This window comes from Monodelphis domestica, chromosome 4 (genome assembly GCF_027887165.1).
Source record: "Monodelphis domestica isolate mMonDom1 chromosome 4, mMonDom1.pri, whole genome shotgun sequence".
Classification (NCBI taxonomy): Eukaryota; Metazoa; Chordata; class Mammalia; order Didelphimorphia; family Didelphidae; genus Monodelphis; species Monodelphis domestica.
This window is the reverse complement of record NC_077230.1, coordinates 76,545,160-76,561,947: the sequence shown is the minus strand read 5'-3', so window position 1 is coordinate 76,561,947 and position 16,788 is coordinate 76,545,160. Positions and strand designations below refer to the sequence as shown.

The following is a 16,788-nucleotide window of genomic DNA, read 5'->3' as shown; positions in this document are numbered from 1 at the left end:
GTGAAAGATATGCATTGAATGGCCATTAAATGAGGAGATAGAGGTACAGGGCGAACTTGGAACCTTCCTCCAGCCTCCAATAAATTCCTCTTCCTCAGAATTCTCAAGTGATAACCTTTATTTTAATGGGGGAAAAAGAATCCATTTGTTACTAAATCCCTGTTCTTTTCTCCACCTCATCTCATAACACCCAAATACTTTCTGTCAATTTCATATCTCTCACCCCTGTCTCATATGAAGAGATAGCCCTTCACCTTGCCAGAGCAAACCATTCTCCATGCAGAAATGATACAATCCCACCTTGTCTTCACCAGATGATTGTTTCCTCCATCATCCCTACTCTCATTTAACTTTTAACTTTCTGACTACTGAGTACTTCTTACTGCCTACAAAATATAGCCACATCTCACTTATTCTCACAAAAACTTCACTTGCTCAATGTATCCCTGATATCATCCCATATCTCTCCTCCTTTTGTGACTAAACTCCATAAGAAGTCAATCTGTAATCAGTGCTTCTACTTCCTTTCTTCTCATACTTTTCTCAACATTCTTCATTCTCTTTTCAACCTTATCACTGAACCTAAAATGTTATCAACATTACAAATAATCTCTTTCTTGTCAATTCTAGTGGCTTTTCTCAACCTTCATCCTTCTTGAACTCTCTCATTCTTCTTGAACATTTACTGATTATCTCCCTCTTCTCCTTGCTACTCTTTCTGGATTTCTATGACATTCCTCTCTCCTGTTTCTCCTACTTATCTGATAGCTTCTCAGTCTTTACCATATCTTCATTTGGTTCAAACTCACTAACCATGAATGACCCATAGGACTGTAGTTTAATATTGAATAATTTTCTTTTGTGGTAGATATATTTTAAATTATTTATCCATGTGGTTTTATTTTTTCCAACTAAACTCTAAACTTCTTGAGAGCAAAGGAACCTTATATTTTATTTCAGTTAATTAAGGGTTTTATTTTTTCATGACCTACTGGGTTCAGTTCAGGAGAATTTCTAACTAGAACCCTGTCCTTGAGGAGCCAACATTTTAGTTGGTAGAATAAAACTTCTATATATACAAAGAAATAAGCAGCATAGGACATGATTAAGTGCCTTTTGTATGTACCAGTTAATATTAATACTGCTTTCTAAGGTCATAGTGATGTCTCCACTTCATGCTTGAAGAAGAGCAAAATAAACAAATAATTATTTGTCCATTTAGTCATAGGAAAAACTAAATGAAAATACAATTCATTCAAACCAACTTCCAATAGTAGTAGAAAAAAATAAACATTTCAAAGCACAGTATAATTATAGAATATAAGAACTGAAAATGATATCAGAGATTGTCTTATTTTATAGATGATGATGATAACATGAGAGGTGATTTAGCATAACCCCATACCACCAGTTAGTAACAGAACCCGGAGTAGAAATTCAGTCTTTTGACTTCTGTCCCCAGGACTCTTTACCCTACACCAAAACTGTCGCAGTACAAAGTAATTTTGATCGTGGGTCAATATTGTCATCTTTGCATATGAAAGAGCAAGCACATTAAGAAACTGAGATTTATAGCTAAAAATTAGAGTGTGATGTGGCATAATGGATAATAAATAACTACAGATTGTTTTTCTCTTTCTAGATAGAAATGGTAATGAAAGCGGCTATTAAAAACCCTTCATATTACACATTTTTTTTAGCCATTTGGAAGGTCGTCTAAATTTGTGTTATTCAGAAAATCATTTAAGCTCAACAAATAATTGTTTTCTACTTATTTTGGCTTTCCTTCTTGCCACTAGTGTTACTAGGGAGGACTAGGAAAATATTTCTACTTTAAAGCTTCTGAGAAATACTTGAAAACATATATCTATTCTTATTTGGCACATGATAAGAGAATCTGGATGTTGATTCCTGCTAATTAACATGCTAAATTAATGAAGACTATTTTATAAGTAAAATATTGATTTTAAAATCTCATTATAAGTTCAAGCTTTATTTTTTCTTTTTTTAGATAATGAAGAAGCAATGGAACAATAGAAATTTGATTATTAATGTTTTTGAGGCATTTTGACAACACTTTGTGATAATACCAGAGAAATACAAAGATTTGTATTTAAAGATGTTTTTAAAAACCCATTGATTCAAAGTATGTTAATTGAATGAAAAAAAATTAACAGTAATTCACATAAACTAGAACTGACTTGATCTTTGTAAAATGCCAAGAAAATAAAAAACTCAGAAGTGTCTTGTAAATTTGTTTGAGATTAATGGAATTAAAGAACACAGACACCACTCCTATCTCACAGTTAAAAATCCTAGAGAAGTGAATTACTTTGGTCAACTTACATATGAGTCAGGGTCCCTCAGTTTCAGTAGGAGTATACTTGGAAACTTGTTAAAAATTAGGGGAGTATTATTGCAAGTTAGAATGGTAGCTGCATATGGAATATGGCTGTAGAGAATCACAATATAAAAATAGTTCATTGCTAAATTCTGAATTCTGTTAATGTCACAAACAGTAGGATGTGAAACACAAATGAATTGTGGTGACAGTTGAGTTGCAAGCTGCCTGGTTTTATTATTATTATTATTCAAAGGTTCTCATATTTGCCTTTATATTGTCCTAAGCCTTGATTTAACCCATCAACATTTGTATTTTCTATAGTTAGAAACACCAATGAGCCAGAATAGTTCACTCCTCATCAGAGTTATATTCACAATGCTTTTGCCCCTAAGTAGTCTACTATTGATGTTTGCCTATACAGGAATATCTATACTTGCTTATACTTCCTCTCCTCAATCAGGATATAGATGTCTTTCGTTACTATAATCTTACAGGACCCCCTCTAATATTTTTTAGTCAACTGTTTCTTAATTCTTTTTCCTCTTTCTTTTTTTTCCCCCAAGCACCTCTTTTCTGAATTTTCTCCATTCTTCATTCATTTGTAAAACATGAAGATAAAGTATCTTTCTTCTCCAAATTGCTGGCAACTTTCATTTTTTGATGTCTTTATTTTTTTCCTTTTAGGATTTAGATTCTTGCAGTTCTAAGTATATCTCTAATACTTCTCTATTATATAAGGTTCTAATTTTCTATAAAATTTGCTTCTTTTTTATGTGAATTTAATCAACTCCAAAATCCCCCCCCCAAAAAAAAAACTTTCTAAATACAAAATTGAAAAGATTTGGCTGTGAATTTCTTTTAAGTATAGTTTGCTTTTTAAAAGTAGCTAATGAATTCAGCATTTTAGTTTTAAAACTGTCCTGCTTTTCTGTTTCCTTCTCAACTTTATTTTGTTATCTCCTATACATCTTAAAAATTGCTTCCATGACTTTATTTTCTTCTTTTTTGTTGTTGTCAATACTATCATTAACTCCCCCTTCATTTTCAAAGTTTTCTGCCATAGGCAGAAAAAATCATAATCCTTGTTAAAAAAATGAACGCAGTCAATCCAAATGCACACATTTTCCATGTACAAATGATATGTCTACTACTGACTGTACCACGAATCCTTATGTCTCTGAAGCAGTGGCGTCAGACCCAGGTACAAATTGGGGCCATGAAACCCTGCATAAAGATCCCTGTGGGAGCAAAGAGACTTGGCAAACCACACATTCACATTATTTTTGTTATTTAATTTTCTAATATCGATTACGTTTTTATTTTTTGGTTAAATATTTCCAACTTGCAGTGTAATCTGTTTCAGTGGCACTCGGGAGTTTACAGCCTGTTTAAGATCTGATGTAGTCATTGGTTTGTTATATTGATCAGAATTTCAGAATTGCTTTTCCTTCACCATGTTGCTACTACTGTATGAATTGTCTTTGTTCTACCTGCTTCCATCTCCTTCAGTTCCTATCAGCAACATTTCTTACACAGCCATTTATGATAGTGTCTCCGTATACAGGATCTCAGTTTCTAAGTGTTACCACGCAGCTAGTAGGGCGGCAGTCTTGTACAATACTGGTGTGTATTGGAGTTATGCTTTCTTGTGGAGGAGCGATGCGAGTGTATGGGCTGGGGAAGACCGAGGCGTGTCGTCATTAAACCTCTACTGTAGCCGAGCCCTGGTCGAGACCAGCTGTGTTCAGACGAAGCTCTCCTCCGTGATCATCCTTCTCATTTCATGTTAATCTGGTGTATGCGTTGGCGTCATTGCCTTGCCAGTCGGGAGAGCCCCCAGAGGTGGGCTTCTTCTTTAGCTCTCACTTTGGGCCACAGCAGACTTTTTTTAGACACTGTAAAGCGCCTGGAATGCATGGCCTCGTCCCATCCAAACGTACTCAAGCCTCCTGTGGCCCTGTTCCATCTTCCTAAATTTGATATCAGCTGTTGGCCCCAGGCAGAAGAATCCAGCTGTCAGTCATTAAGGCCTCACCCCAGAGTATTCACAGCCTCATTACCATTATGATGATGTCCAGTGTTTTTACTTTAATAGTTCAAACTCTCTGATCCCAGGGGAAGGGCTACTCCCTTCACCCATGCAGATATTCTTCATGAGCTAGCGGGGCCAGACCTCATCACCTGCTTTCCGACCATACGATGGGGAGGCTCTGCATTCAGGCACGGGACCCCAAGCCATCCACAAAGCCTTTCCAGCTTGAATGGCTTCGCCACAGTTTACTGCCATGGTTTTTTAGAACGTGGTGGAGGACATTAGTGGAAGGCGAATTATTTTCATACACCATTTATTGAAAATATTTTTAAAAGGTAGTTGATACATTGTTGATCACATGGGTCGATGGGTATATGATTGGAGGTGTAGCCTCTTAAGGGATCACCCTGGTGCAAATGCTAATAATATGGAAATAGGTTTTGATCAATGATCTTGTAAAACGGAGTGGAATTGCTTGTTGGCTACAGGGGGAGGGGGAAAGGAAAGAATATTAATCATGTAACCATGGGAAAATAGTCTAAATTAATTAATTAAATAAAAATGTCAATTAAAAATTAAAAATAAATAAAAAGCAGTTGATATAAATTTAAACCTGGAAGAGTCCAGTGAGCTCAGAGGATGATAATAGCTGGAAGGTCATCTGTTATAATCCCCACATTTTATAAATGAGAAAATTGAGGTTTTGAGAAAACAAGCAATATGTCCAAAGGCATGCCATCAGTTAGTTGCAAATTCTGGATTTGAACCCAGGCCCTTTGACATTAGGACTAAAAAGGGATTTACTGCTCCTAACTTCCTAAAACATGAATCCACACAGAACACTTGTCAAGTAGATTAATTGTATAGAGCATATTGTTACAATAGGATATACATAGGGGATTCATTGTATACCTTTTTACAAAAAGAGTAACTGAGAGGGGTTAAGTGACCTAAGTATTGATGCCATTTGAGGTATGGCCAAGTGGGAATTCAAGATGCAAATACTTGATTCAAAGGAAGCCTCATTGCAGGCTCAGGGCTGCTACTGCTTCTACTAAACGAGCCAGCCTGCATACTGGGCAGCTAGGTTGTCCAGTGAATAGAACACAACCCTCCTCAGACACTTACGAGTTGTGTCACCCTGGGCAAGTCACTTAACCTCTGTTTGCCTCAGTTTCTTCATGTGTGAAACAGGGAGAATAAATATACCTACTTCCTTAGGTTATTGTGTGGATCAACTGAGATAATAATAATTGTAAATCAATTTTAGCTTTGTGCCATAGTAATCACTTAGTGTTAACTATTATTGTTATTACTTCCCTTAACACCAGGAATTTGGGCAGGGCTGGATGGGTACAGGTCTAGAGACTCCTGTCAGCTTGTTGCCATGATGATAGAATAATTATAGGTATCTAAGAGAAAAGAATGACTGACTGTTGCCTGATGGTACCTAGGCCATAGGACGTATCCTGCCTTGGAATAAATCTATTGCCACAAAAAAAAATAATAACTCAGAGACAAGACAGTCTTTTGGTGGACTTTGGATTCTACATCCTTGTCTGTAACTATTCTGCTGTTCTCTTTTTCTGCCCTCCCTTTTCACAGCCATTTCCTAACTCTGCCAACCACAGGTTTTGAGGATCCATGCTTATGGCCCTTGCCTTTGTTAATTATTTTAAAACTTAAAGGCAAAATTGATACTTCTCTGTTCAAAATTTGAATGATACATGAGGTTAAAATAATCTGTGTGTCCAAAAGGTATGGTAAAATTCTAATACCAAAAATTATTGCTTTCAAAAATAGACATTTTTAAAAAATCACCATGAATACCTGAAAGCTACAATTTTAAGTCACTTTTTGTCATTCCAAAGTCTTTAGCATTTTTCATGTCTTCCAATGAAGTGTTTTTAATGGAAAATAAAAGTGAAAAATTAACTGCTGCAGAGGATTGACATTAGAAAATTAGGCTATCAATGAATCTATTGAAACTGAACTTCCCTTCACTACTTTACTAGAGCTAACCCTTGTGGTTTCCCCAGATAGAAGATTTTATAAAGATTTGGAATCGATGAGCAATTTATTAAGAAATATATAGAAGAAATTCACAGTGCAAATGTCCTTAATCTGGCTTCTTTTGAACTGCTGAGTTCAGAAAATGGCTTCCTCTTTTGGTGGCCCTTCAGCCTGTGCTTGATGAAGTTTTAATTTTGATATCACATGCTATTGACTTATGAAATAGACTGAAGTTTTTAAGGTCTTTCCGTATTATGCTCTATTAATATCACAAACAATGGAATCTGAAACAAATAATCATATTTACTCTTGAGTCTGATTCTGCTTGTTTTTAAAAATGATCATTATTCAAATCTTCCCATATTTGGTTTTATATTTTCCTGTGTCAATTTAAGACAGCTTAAATATGTTTTAAATATCCTTAACCAGGTTTAATTAAATATTTAAAATGTTTATATTAATTACAGGTAATTAAACATGTTTAAAGTATGTGATTATATAGTATATGATTATATGTAATTAAATATTTCAGAAAATGCTTTAAATATAAAGACCTATCTTAAATATATTTTAAATTTGCACATTGTAGTTATAAATCCAGTTGTGCATGGAAATGCACAATGCTAGGCATAGTAGGTACAATAAAAATTAATGTTTATTTGTTGATTGATTGATCTAAGTTATTTCAATATCTAAGCTTAGCATGGCTTTTTATAGAAAATTCCAAGCCTAGTTCTCATCAAAATTCTACCTCTCTGAGAATGCTTATCATGTCTTTCTGCTTCTCAGACCAGTGCTATACAATTTAAAGTTAGTAACAATATTCTCACAATAATTTTTTAAGAAAATGGTTTGAAGGATAACTAACAACTAATGTTTAAGAACTTAGCTATGGCCACTTAAAGCCATAGAGAATATGGGCCTCAAAAAATCAATAAAGGAAAAAAAAATACCCCTGGCTATCACAGAATTTGGAAAGACTTCAGTTTGAATCCCATTCTATGTACCTATTATCACATTTCAGTGAAAGGTGTTGGAAATTCAGCCAACTCAGACTAAAATGAAGTGTCCAGACAAGCAGGTCTGTAAATAATTAAACGAATAAACTAAAGTAGAAAAGCAGGAATGAAAGAAAAAAAATTAAGCACTTAAAATGTTGTGTATGAGAAATAGGAAACCCAGGGAAAGAAACAACTTATTCTTCAAATAGAGGTTATCTTCCATTCCTAACCAGTGACATGAGATTAATATTCTGATAATGGAAATCCTTTGGATAGAAATGATGGGAAGAATGATGCTTGTCGAGGGGCTTCACTAGGTGTCCAATTGTTCAAGAGAATTTGATCAGCATGTCCTTATTTCTAGAATTGAGTAAACCAAATCAGGATGAATGACACTGGGTTTAATAGTTAACTTTCAAAACTAGGGGCAGGGAGATGCTTTTATTCCACAGTCTCAGAGTTCGTTCTGATCTCATTACTAAAGTCTCTTCTAAGAACATCCATTGCCTTCCGGGAAGCCAGACATTTGGTTGAACCCTGAAGATGGAAATATAACCACTTTCTTCTAGACTCACCTTTGATGCAGGTAGATTGAAACACACTCTGTAAAACATGAAATATTTTTATGTAATTATTATTTTCTCATTCTTTTCTTATTTTCATTTTCCTGTAGAATTAGTGAACACTTTTTGAACATGTGGAGTTCCTTTTAATATCTTTGAATATTCATCTCTAAGCTCTACTCAGAAAATGAGTTGTTACTTTGCATTTGATTTTCTTATATTGTTATTATTTTTTAACATAAATATGCAACGTGTCTTATTGGCTGTAGGCTTAAGAGGAATAATGACTCAGCTTCCAAGAAGTGAAAATAAGGAAACTGAGTTACAGGATCATAAAATCTTTAGATGTGAGAGCTAGAAAGTGCCAGAGAGAATGTCCAATACATTCATTTTACAGGTGGGGAGACAGAACCACAGAAAGGTAGAGGAAGAGACTTCCCAAAGTTATACTGTTAGATAACTAGTGATAGGTCCACAACTGGAACCCTTTGGATCTATTTCAAAGTTCAGTTCAGAAGTTCCATTCTCCCTGCTTGGCTGGTGATCTTGTTTTTAGTGATTCTGTTTTTATCACAGTCCCAAATCAGAGCAGTCCTCACAGATTGCCAAGACAATAGGCTTCCGCTTCATTTTCCCTGAGAAATAGAGTAATCTATGAGTGAAGGAACAGCATTCCTAATATATAGGCCCTGTATTGTTTATTAATATCTGATTCAGATCGGTGAAAGTGAGGATAAATGCAAGGAGAGTATTGATTTCTTTTAAGGGGGTTGGGAACCTCAGATTGAATTGGTGTCAGTGACATTGCCAAAAAAGCAAACCAAATCAGGATTTAACTGTGTGTATATATTTTGGGGGATGGCCAAACATCAATTTAATGCTTTGGCCAGACTTCAACATAGTTGCCACTGCTCTTGCAGACAATGCCTTTGTTTTGTCACTGTGCATAGCTCCATAAACCTGAGTCTTTTGGAATTAACCCTTTTCTGTTAGATTCATCTTTAGCTCATCCCATTTCTAATTTTCCCTTGCTTCTTTGCATGTGATCATTTCTTCACAAAGGACAAGACTGTGTTTTTCTGAATCTGTTAAAGTGAAGAGATAGTGTCATTGTTTATGAACCTTATTTCTCCAGTATTGTTGAAATATTAGGTATATCTCAATGTACAAGTGAATCTTATGCATAAAAATATAAATTCTCTCCTCTATATTGAAATAACAATTATTGCCATAGCACCCAAGCATCTTTTTATTGTTTTTACTACTTATCACCCAGTCATTTTAAAACATTTTTCTTCAAACAGGGAATATCATGATCACTCCATTGCCTTACACATTGAACCTTTGCATGGAAGAAGTGTCAGGCATCTTAGTCTCTGTCTTAGACAAATTATAGTAAAAGGAAAGACAGAATGTAATTGATGGGAAGTGAAAATAGTGTTGGAGTGGGTGGGAGGACTGGGCCAAACCAGATCAATTCTCATCAGCAACTTCCTTGTATATATAGAGTGGCAGTGTTTAGCTTGCAGTATCCTTTAGTAGTACAGCAGAAACAAATATATTAACATGAAAATCAAGTTATAGATCAGTCAAAAGATATTTATCAAATACCCATTATGTGCCTGGCACTGTGCTCAGACCAAGGATACAAATACAAAGAATGAAACAATCCCTACTCATAAAGAGCTTGCATTCTATTGCGAGAGGTAAAAAAGAACCAATCCAAATATATAATGCATAGATATGAGAATGATTATAAAGAAGTTAAACATAGGGCACATAATAAAAAATTAAGTCATTTCATTTGAGTTTTAACCACTGAACCACTTAAAAGCAGGGCATTAGGAAAGGGAGTTTTTGTTGTTGAGTTGTTTCAGTGGAGTCTTACTCTTTGTGACCCTCAGTTCTTGGCAAAAATACTGGAATGGTTTGCAATTTCCTTCTGCAGCTCATCTGACAGATGAGGAAACTTGGGCAAACAGGACTAAGTGACTTACCCAGGGTCACCTCGCTTTCAAGTGTCCAAGGTGAGATACTACCCAGGAGGATGGGTCTTCCTTATTCCAAACCAGTGCTCTATCCACTATACCACTGGGCTGACTGCTTAATCAGTCACAGATAGAGAGATCTTAGGAACTCTACCTTTTTGGAGAATCATTAGACTGCTTCAGCCCTAAATTATAGAAGTCAACCCATTTTTAAATCCAAAAATCTCCCTTTGCCTTTTTTTTGGCTATAAAGGATATAAACTTTTTTTTTAATAAAACTGGTTTTATTATAGTTTTATTCTGAATAGACATGAACATAATGTAGTTGGTGTTTTACAGTGTGATTGAATTAACATCAACTCAAGGTTCCATTTACCCCATAGCATCTCTTTGACTGAGGCTAATTTATAAGATCTTTCTGTGACGTAAGTGATGTCTTTACCTGCAAAATAGAGAGCTTTAATCCAACTATTTGCAGGGGAGGTATCTCACTTTTACCTTGTTTCAGAGAATCATTGGATGACTTTTAAGAGATTCACTGAGAACTTTGTCCTGTGTTCTTTATTTTACTTCACACTTACCCACAGTTAGATGTCCTATGATTACCTTAAGTCCTAAGTGAAATAGAAAACGTCCTCCGTATTGTGTGAACCTTAACAGGCAATAGGCCTCCTATTATAGGAACCACCAGCGGCTCCTATATAATGAACCTGTGGGTGGTGACCTGAGAAGGAGATTTGGAGGCTAGAGGAATATGGATGAAAGATAGATAAGTCAGTTATAGGGAGAGACGTAGCACTCCGAGACCACAAGTTAGAACACGTGGGAGCCGTGAGCTCTGTAATTACCTCTCTAGGAAAGGAAAGCAAGTGGAGCGACTACAAGTATGAGAAGCAAGAGAACATGCATGAGCTGAGAAGTCCGGGGCATCCCCCACGGGCCAGACGGCCAGGAGATTAATGGGAGATGTGCGGGGCAGCTGCGCTGCGTAAATCAGTCAGACATGAGGACTATTATAGGTAAGACCAACATCAAGATTATAAGAGGCAAGAGGGAGGGAAGCAAGACAAGGGATGTGAGGGCAAGAGAAGTAAGAGAATAGGAGGCTTGCACATGTCCCCCAGCTTTTATTGGAGATATTAGGAATGTGACATGGGAGGTGATAAATGTATATGTGACATGATGTAACTTTTAACGTTGGTTGATTTGACAATGACAGAATCAAAGAGGAGATTAATCCAACCCGCGCTTTTTAAATGAGTGTAGTCCCAGCCAGGGCACTGTGGCTGTCAACGCCCTGCCCAGGAATTGGCTAGTCCTTTGGACTGTCCCTTTCCACACAATGATCATTAAGTGATCTGACCAGGTGTCTGGTAAATTAATATATAGGATACAATATCAATACATCAATCATACTTCCAAGATGCTAACATGCCTGGTTTGCTACACCTATCTAAATAGATGATCATAATTCTATAATTCTCACTTCCTGGTATTAGTGATTTAACATTCCCGACCCCTCTCTTCCATAGGAACTGGTGTTAAAAGAGAAAGAAAGCCCCTACAAAGTAAAATGACTCTCTCCTGTATGAAAGTTTTTAGAAGCCATTCCTTTAAAATGATTTTTCTTGGTGTTTAGTCATCATAGACTCTGGGCATTTGTGTCTTTGGAGTTCAGGGACCAGAACTTGACTGGTTACTTTTTAAAATTATTCCCATTATAATTCCAATTTCTACAAACTTCAGTTTTGAAAGGACAAGACAAAGCCCTAAGAGCATTAAAGACCATCAAAGTGTAGTGTTCAGTTAGGCCACAGTTCCCAAAATCTTGATCTGAAACTAAGTAGCAATATGAGGTTAGTCAAAATTCAATTTCCTAATTTGTGAAATGAGGTCATTGAAAATAATAATAAACAACTGGCATTTCTATTGTCCTTTAAATTTTGCAAAGCAATTTGCATACTGTATCTCATTTCATCCTCACAATGATCTTTGGAAGTAGACATTATTATCTCCATTTTACTGTGAGGAAGCTGAGAGTGAGAATGATTAAGAGACTTTGTCAGGATGATACAACCAGTAAGTATCTGTGGCAGGATTTCAACTCAAGTCTTCCTGATTCTAAATCCAGCAGTCCATGACACACCATTGCTAAGAATCTCTTGAGATCTAATATTCTGTAACTCTGACAAAAGATGAAAAAAAACTTGGAGAAATCCTGAACAATCTGGGAAATTTATTGGCAAATACCTGAGTACTTTACCTCATATGTTGTTCGCCATATTTCTTATATCTTCCTGGCTACCTTTTTAAACTCTTACACTCTCCCTACTTCTCTTATTTTGTTTGGATCTGACATTATCAGGTCATCTGAAGTTCTGCTACCTTTTTTGCTTCCTCCTCCCCAGTATTTCTCAAAGCTTGTTGTTAGTGTTCAGTCATGTCCAACTCTTTGGGACCCCATTTTAGATTTTCTTGTCAAAGGCACTGGAATGGTTTGCCATTTCTTTCTCCAACTCATTACAGATGAGAAAATGGAGGTAAACAGGATTAAGCCTCTTGTCCAGATTTACCCAGCTAGTACGTGTCTCATGAGGGATTTGAACTCATTTCATCTGGACTCTTGGCCTAGGACTCTATCCACTGCACTACGTAGCTATAGATGTTATATATGAAGGATCATAGATCACAGATTTATAGCCAGATGGAACTCAAGGGCAAACCTCTAGTCTATTCCTCATTTTACTAGAAACCAAGGACCAAGTTGGTGAAATGTTTGTCCAAGGTCACACAGCTAGTATATGGCAGAGCCTGAAATTTGAACCCAAAATCTCTCATTCTAGCAAACTTTTACTACCCTACACTACCCCATGAATGATGTAATGAGATGTTCTGTAGACAGGACAGGTTCAAGGGATAAATACTAGAGATTTAGGAACATATAGTAGGCAAACAGGATAACAACCCTCCAGCAAACATGCGCTCCACAGTTTTATGAGTGTTTAATTAAAAGAAAAACAAAATAACCCTGTTCTTCCTTTCCCTCTGTATTTCTGCCTCCTGGCTTCCCTGGTTTCCTTCAAGATTCACCTCAGATTCTACTTGCTTCAAGAGGACTTTCCTAATTTCCTCTCTACCCACATTGCTAGTTCCTCCGTTCTGAGAGATAGTTGACTATATATTCATATAGAGATAGATAGATATAGATAGATATCTATTTTCTTGTATGCATATAGTTGTTTGCATGCTCTCTGTGCCATTAAAACTTCTTGAAAACAGAGATAGTGCTTTTGATTTTCTTTGTATATTCATTGTCTAGTATATTGGAAGTATTTAATAAATTCCTGTTGAGTAACCAGTTGATTGAGGGCCATTGTTGCCTCCCAGACCTTTTTTTTTCCAAAATATGGCTGTAGTTTCATGAGCATTCCCTAAGCACTCCTTTTCTTGTCTCTTCCTGTAATTTTCATAAAAGTACTTGGGGATAGAAGAGAACTGGTTAAAATAACTTACAAAAATGTTCATAAATTTCTACATTCATGTCATCCTCTAAATGTATATTTTCTGATCTGAATCATTTTCAGAGTATTTGAAATTTTATAGCTTTGGAAGAAATAATAGCTCTAGGGTTCAGAGAACATCTTCTGTGGCTGAACCCCAAAACCTCTTTGTCCAAAGTATCTCTGTTTCTTCTCAAGTGGTAGCAGCCATGGGAATAAAAGGAGGAACCCCTTTGGGAAAGGCTCTTTAGAGTAAGCTATACAAGCTAGCTGTTCTGCCTCCCAAGGGTATTTCTTCATAAGCCTTACTTACACGTTACTGGCTGTATACCTGGGTGGGTAGAGAGGAATGATTCGGCTTTTTATCCAATAAAAGTACAGATGGTTCCTTTTTCCTTGACTCATCTCACAGTACACATTCGTCAGATCACATGGCTATTTGGGGATTTTTGTAGCACTAGGTCACTTGCTTGGCTTTGGGGCATATAACAGATGACTTGCCTGGCTTTTAGATTTGTGGATCTTGCACTGGGCCTGGCATGGGGAGGAGAAGGACATTTTTTTTCCATTAAGCCTTTTCACTGTGTTTTGAAAGGAAAAGTTGAAACAGAGTCCCTACTGAGATTTTAACAAGCTCCATGGTGGTAACCATAGGAAATTGGGAAACAGGAAATTTTTGGAAAGACAGAGGCCAATGAGTCTATCTCAGTCTGCCCTCACCTCTGAGGTCCCAAATAGACAATATGGCAGGCTTTTCATGTATATGTGCCTATCTTTAGCTTGTTGTCTTATATTCTGGGGTCAATACAGGTCATATGGAAATACAAGGTATGGTGGGTAAGCATTGCTGCTGAATGGAATCAAAAACATTGCCAAACCATTCTCAAAGTCCAGAGAATACGCAGTGCCTCCCATCTCCCAGGGCACACTCATAAAAACATAAAGACAGTTTCCATTCAAGCTAAACCATGGGAAGCTTTCATTTGGAAAAAATTGTCTCTAATGGTTAAGAGGATGATCAAATGGGAGTCATTACAGAACATGTGTATATCCCACTTTTTAAAAAAATTTATTAGTATCTTTTGTTTTTACACAATCTTCATTTGGAAGCATATCCCTTCCCCCTCGTCTTCACAGAGAGTCATCCACTGTAACAGAGAATAAAAAAGAATAAAAACAAAATAAAATGCTTACATTTTTTCCATTTAGCAAAACAAAACACCACATTAGTTGTACCAGGGCTCCACCTATAGAGTGCCCCATCTCTGCAAAGGAAAAAGGGTGGTATAATGTCTCAACTTGCCTTTGGGGTCATGATTACTCATTATAATTGCACAGCATTCAGATTTTGGCTTTGGTTCCTTGTATTTATATTTTTTATAATCATCAAGGATATAATTTTCTGAGTCGTGCATACTTTACCTTGCATCCATTCATATGAGTCTTCCCGTATTTCTTTGAATTCTTGTAGTTATTTCTTTTGGTGTAGTATTATGTCTTCATATTTGTACCACAATTTATTTATCCATTTCCCAATTGATGCACACTTGGTTTGCTCCATTAAACAGTCATTCACTAAGCATTAATAAAGTGACTCCTCTTTTTGTACCTGTTCTAGGTCCTGGAGTTATAAACCCAGTGGATAAATCCAATGGATAAAGCATTCCCTATTCACAAGAACCTTATATTGGAGAGAGAGCATAGCAAGTGTGTGTGTGTTTTTCCAGAAAAATGTATATAATATAGTTATTATATCCATATTTATGTATCTCAGTGTATATATGCATAAAACATACATATATAAAGAGAATAAATTAAAATACAAGGTAGTATATAAATTCAGAAAGAAGGGGACTAGCATTTAGGGAAATAAAGAAATCCTTCATGTAAGTAGTGTTTGAACTATGTCATAATGGAAGATAGGAATATTTTTGAGGCAGAGGTATAGATTCAGTCCATTCCAGACTTGGGAAATGACCGATTGAAAGGCACAAAGACATGGTATATCATATATAAGTCACAAAGAGAAGACCTATTTATCTAGATTACCAAATATAGAAATAGGAGTAATACTAAATAAGGCTGGAAAGATAGGTTGAAAATAGGCTGTATGGTTCTTTAAAACCTAACCAAAAAAAAGTTTCTGATGATCCAAATATCCACTTTTTTACTGACACATTTTTGTTGTTGTTCAGCCATTTTCAATTGTGTACAACACTTCAAGACTCCATTTGGAATTTTCTTTGTAAAGATACCGAATGGTTTGCCATTTCCTTCTCCAAGTCATTTTATAGGTGAGGAAACTAAGGCAAACAGAGTGAAATGACTTTGCCCAGGGTCACACAGTTACTAAATTTTTGATGCCAGATTTGAAATCAGAAAAATGAATCTTGCTGATTCTAGGTCTGGCCCTCTGTCCAATATGCTACCTAACTGCCTGTGCTAATACTTAAAGTGATACTATAAATATTTTGGTATATATGTAACTTAACTTTCTTGGGGTATATGCCTAGCAGGAGAATATAGTTCAAAAAGCGTGGGCATTTCATAATTACAAATTGCTTTCCAGAATATTTTACAAATTCATAGCTCTTTCAACAGTAATATATCGTTTGTGTCATACTTCTTATAGACTGTGTCCGTCTTTTATAATTTTTGCCTGTTTTCTGGATGTGAGATCAAAGTTGTTTTTTATTCATATTTCTTTTAATATTAGTGATTTGGTACAGTTTTTTGTATGGTTGCTAATAGTTTTCATTTGTTTCAAGAACTCTTTGTTCATATACTTTGACCACTTATCTATGGGGAATAGCTTTTTTTAAAATCCAAATTCTGCAGCAGGAAAACAAGTAGAGCAAAATGATTTATCTCATATAGAAATAAGGTACAACACATAGTAATTTTTTCATAATTGAATTGAATGGGTAGGCAATGAGTTTCTTTCTTTTTTACTTCTCCTGAAAAGTCTCTTTCCTGAAGCAACTAGATATTTAGTATACTTCCTTTTGAAAGCTTCAATTAATTCACTGAGATAGTAATATTATGATCTCCCTTGCCATTGCTACTTCACAAAATTACAAAAACATTCCTTGTATGCAAGATATTCTAAAATATGTCTTCCCTAGAAAACTCTCCATAGTCATATTCAGATCATAAATTGCAACTTCCTAAGAAGTAGTCATAAATTGAAGTAATCTTCCCATTTGCCTTTGACATTAAGGTGGAAACATCTTCTTGTAATGCATATCTACCTCTTTCTTATCTCTATACATTGGAACCCTTAATCTCCTAAAGGAGCTCTGATGTTACCTCCAGTGGGAGACCTATCTTGATCTTCAGAATCTAGT

The 16,788-nt window shown here is 35.8% G+C and overlaps 1 protein-coding gene across 29 annotated transcripts in view; it reads left to right on the top strand.

Annotated features, from left to right (window-relative positions):
• ZBTB20 (zinc finger and BTB domain containing 20) overlaps positions 1-16,788 on the top strand; it is a 1,063,249-nt gene that overhangs the window by 503,139 nt on the left and 543,322 nt on the right. For 3 of the 29 annotated variants that reach the window (XM_056797143.1, XM_056797145.1, XM_056797135.1), the window contains exon 1: positions 6,848-7,976. The exons of the other annotated variants lie outside the window; for them this stretch is intronic. The gene's annotated coding sequence lies outside the window, so the exon portion shown is untranslated. Of the gene's footprint in view, positions 1-6,847; positions 7,977-16,788 lie in introns of those variants that run through there. 29 annotated transcript variants of the gene reach the window in all.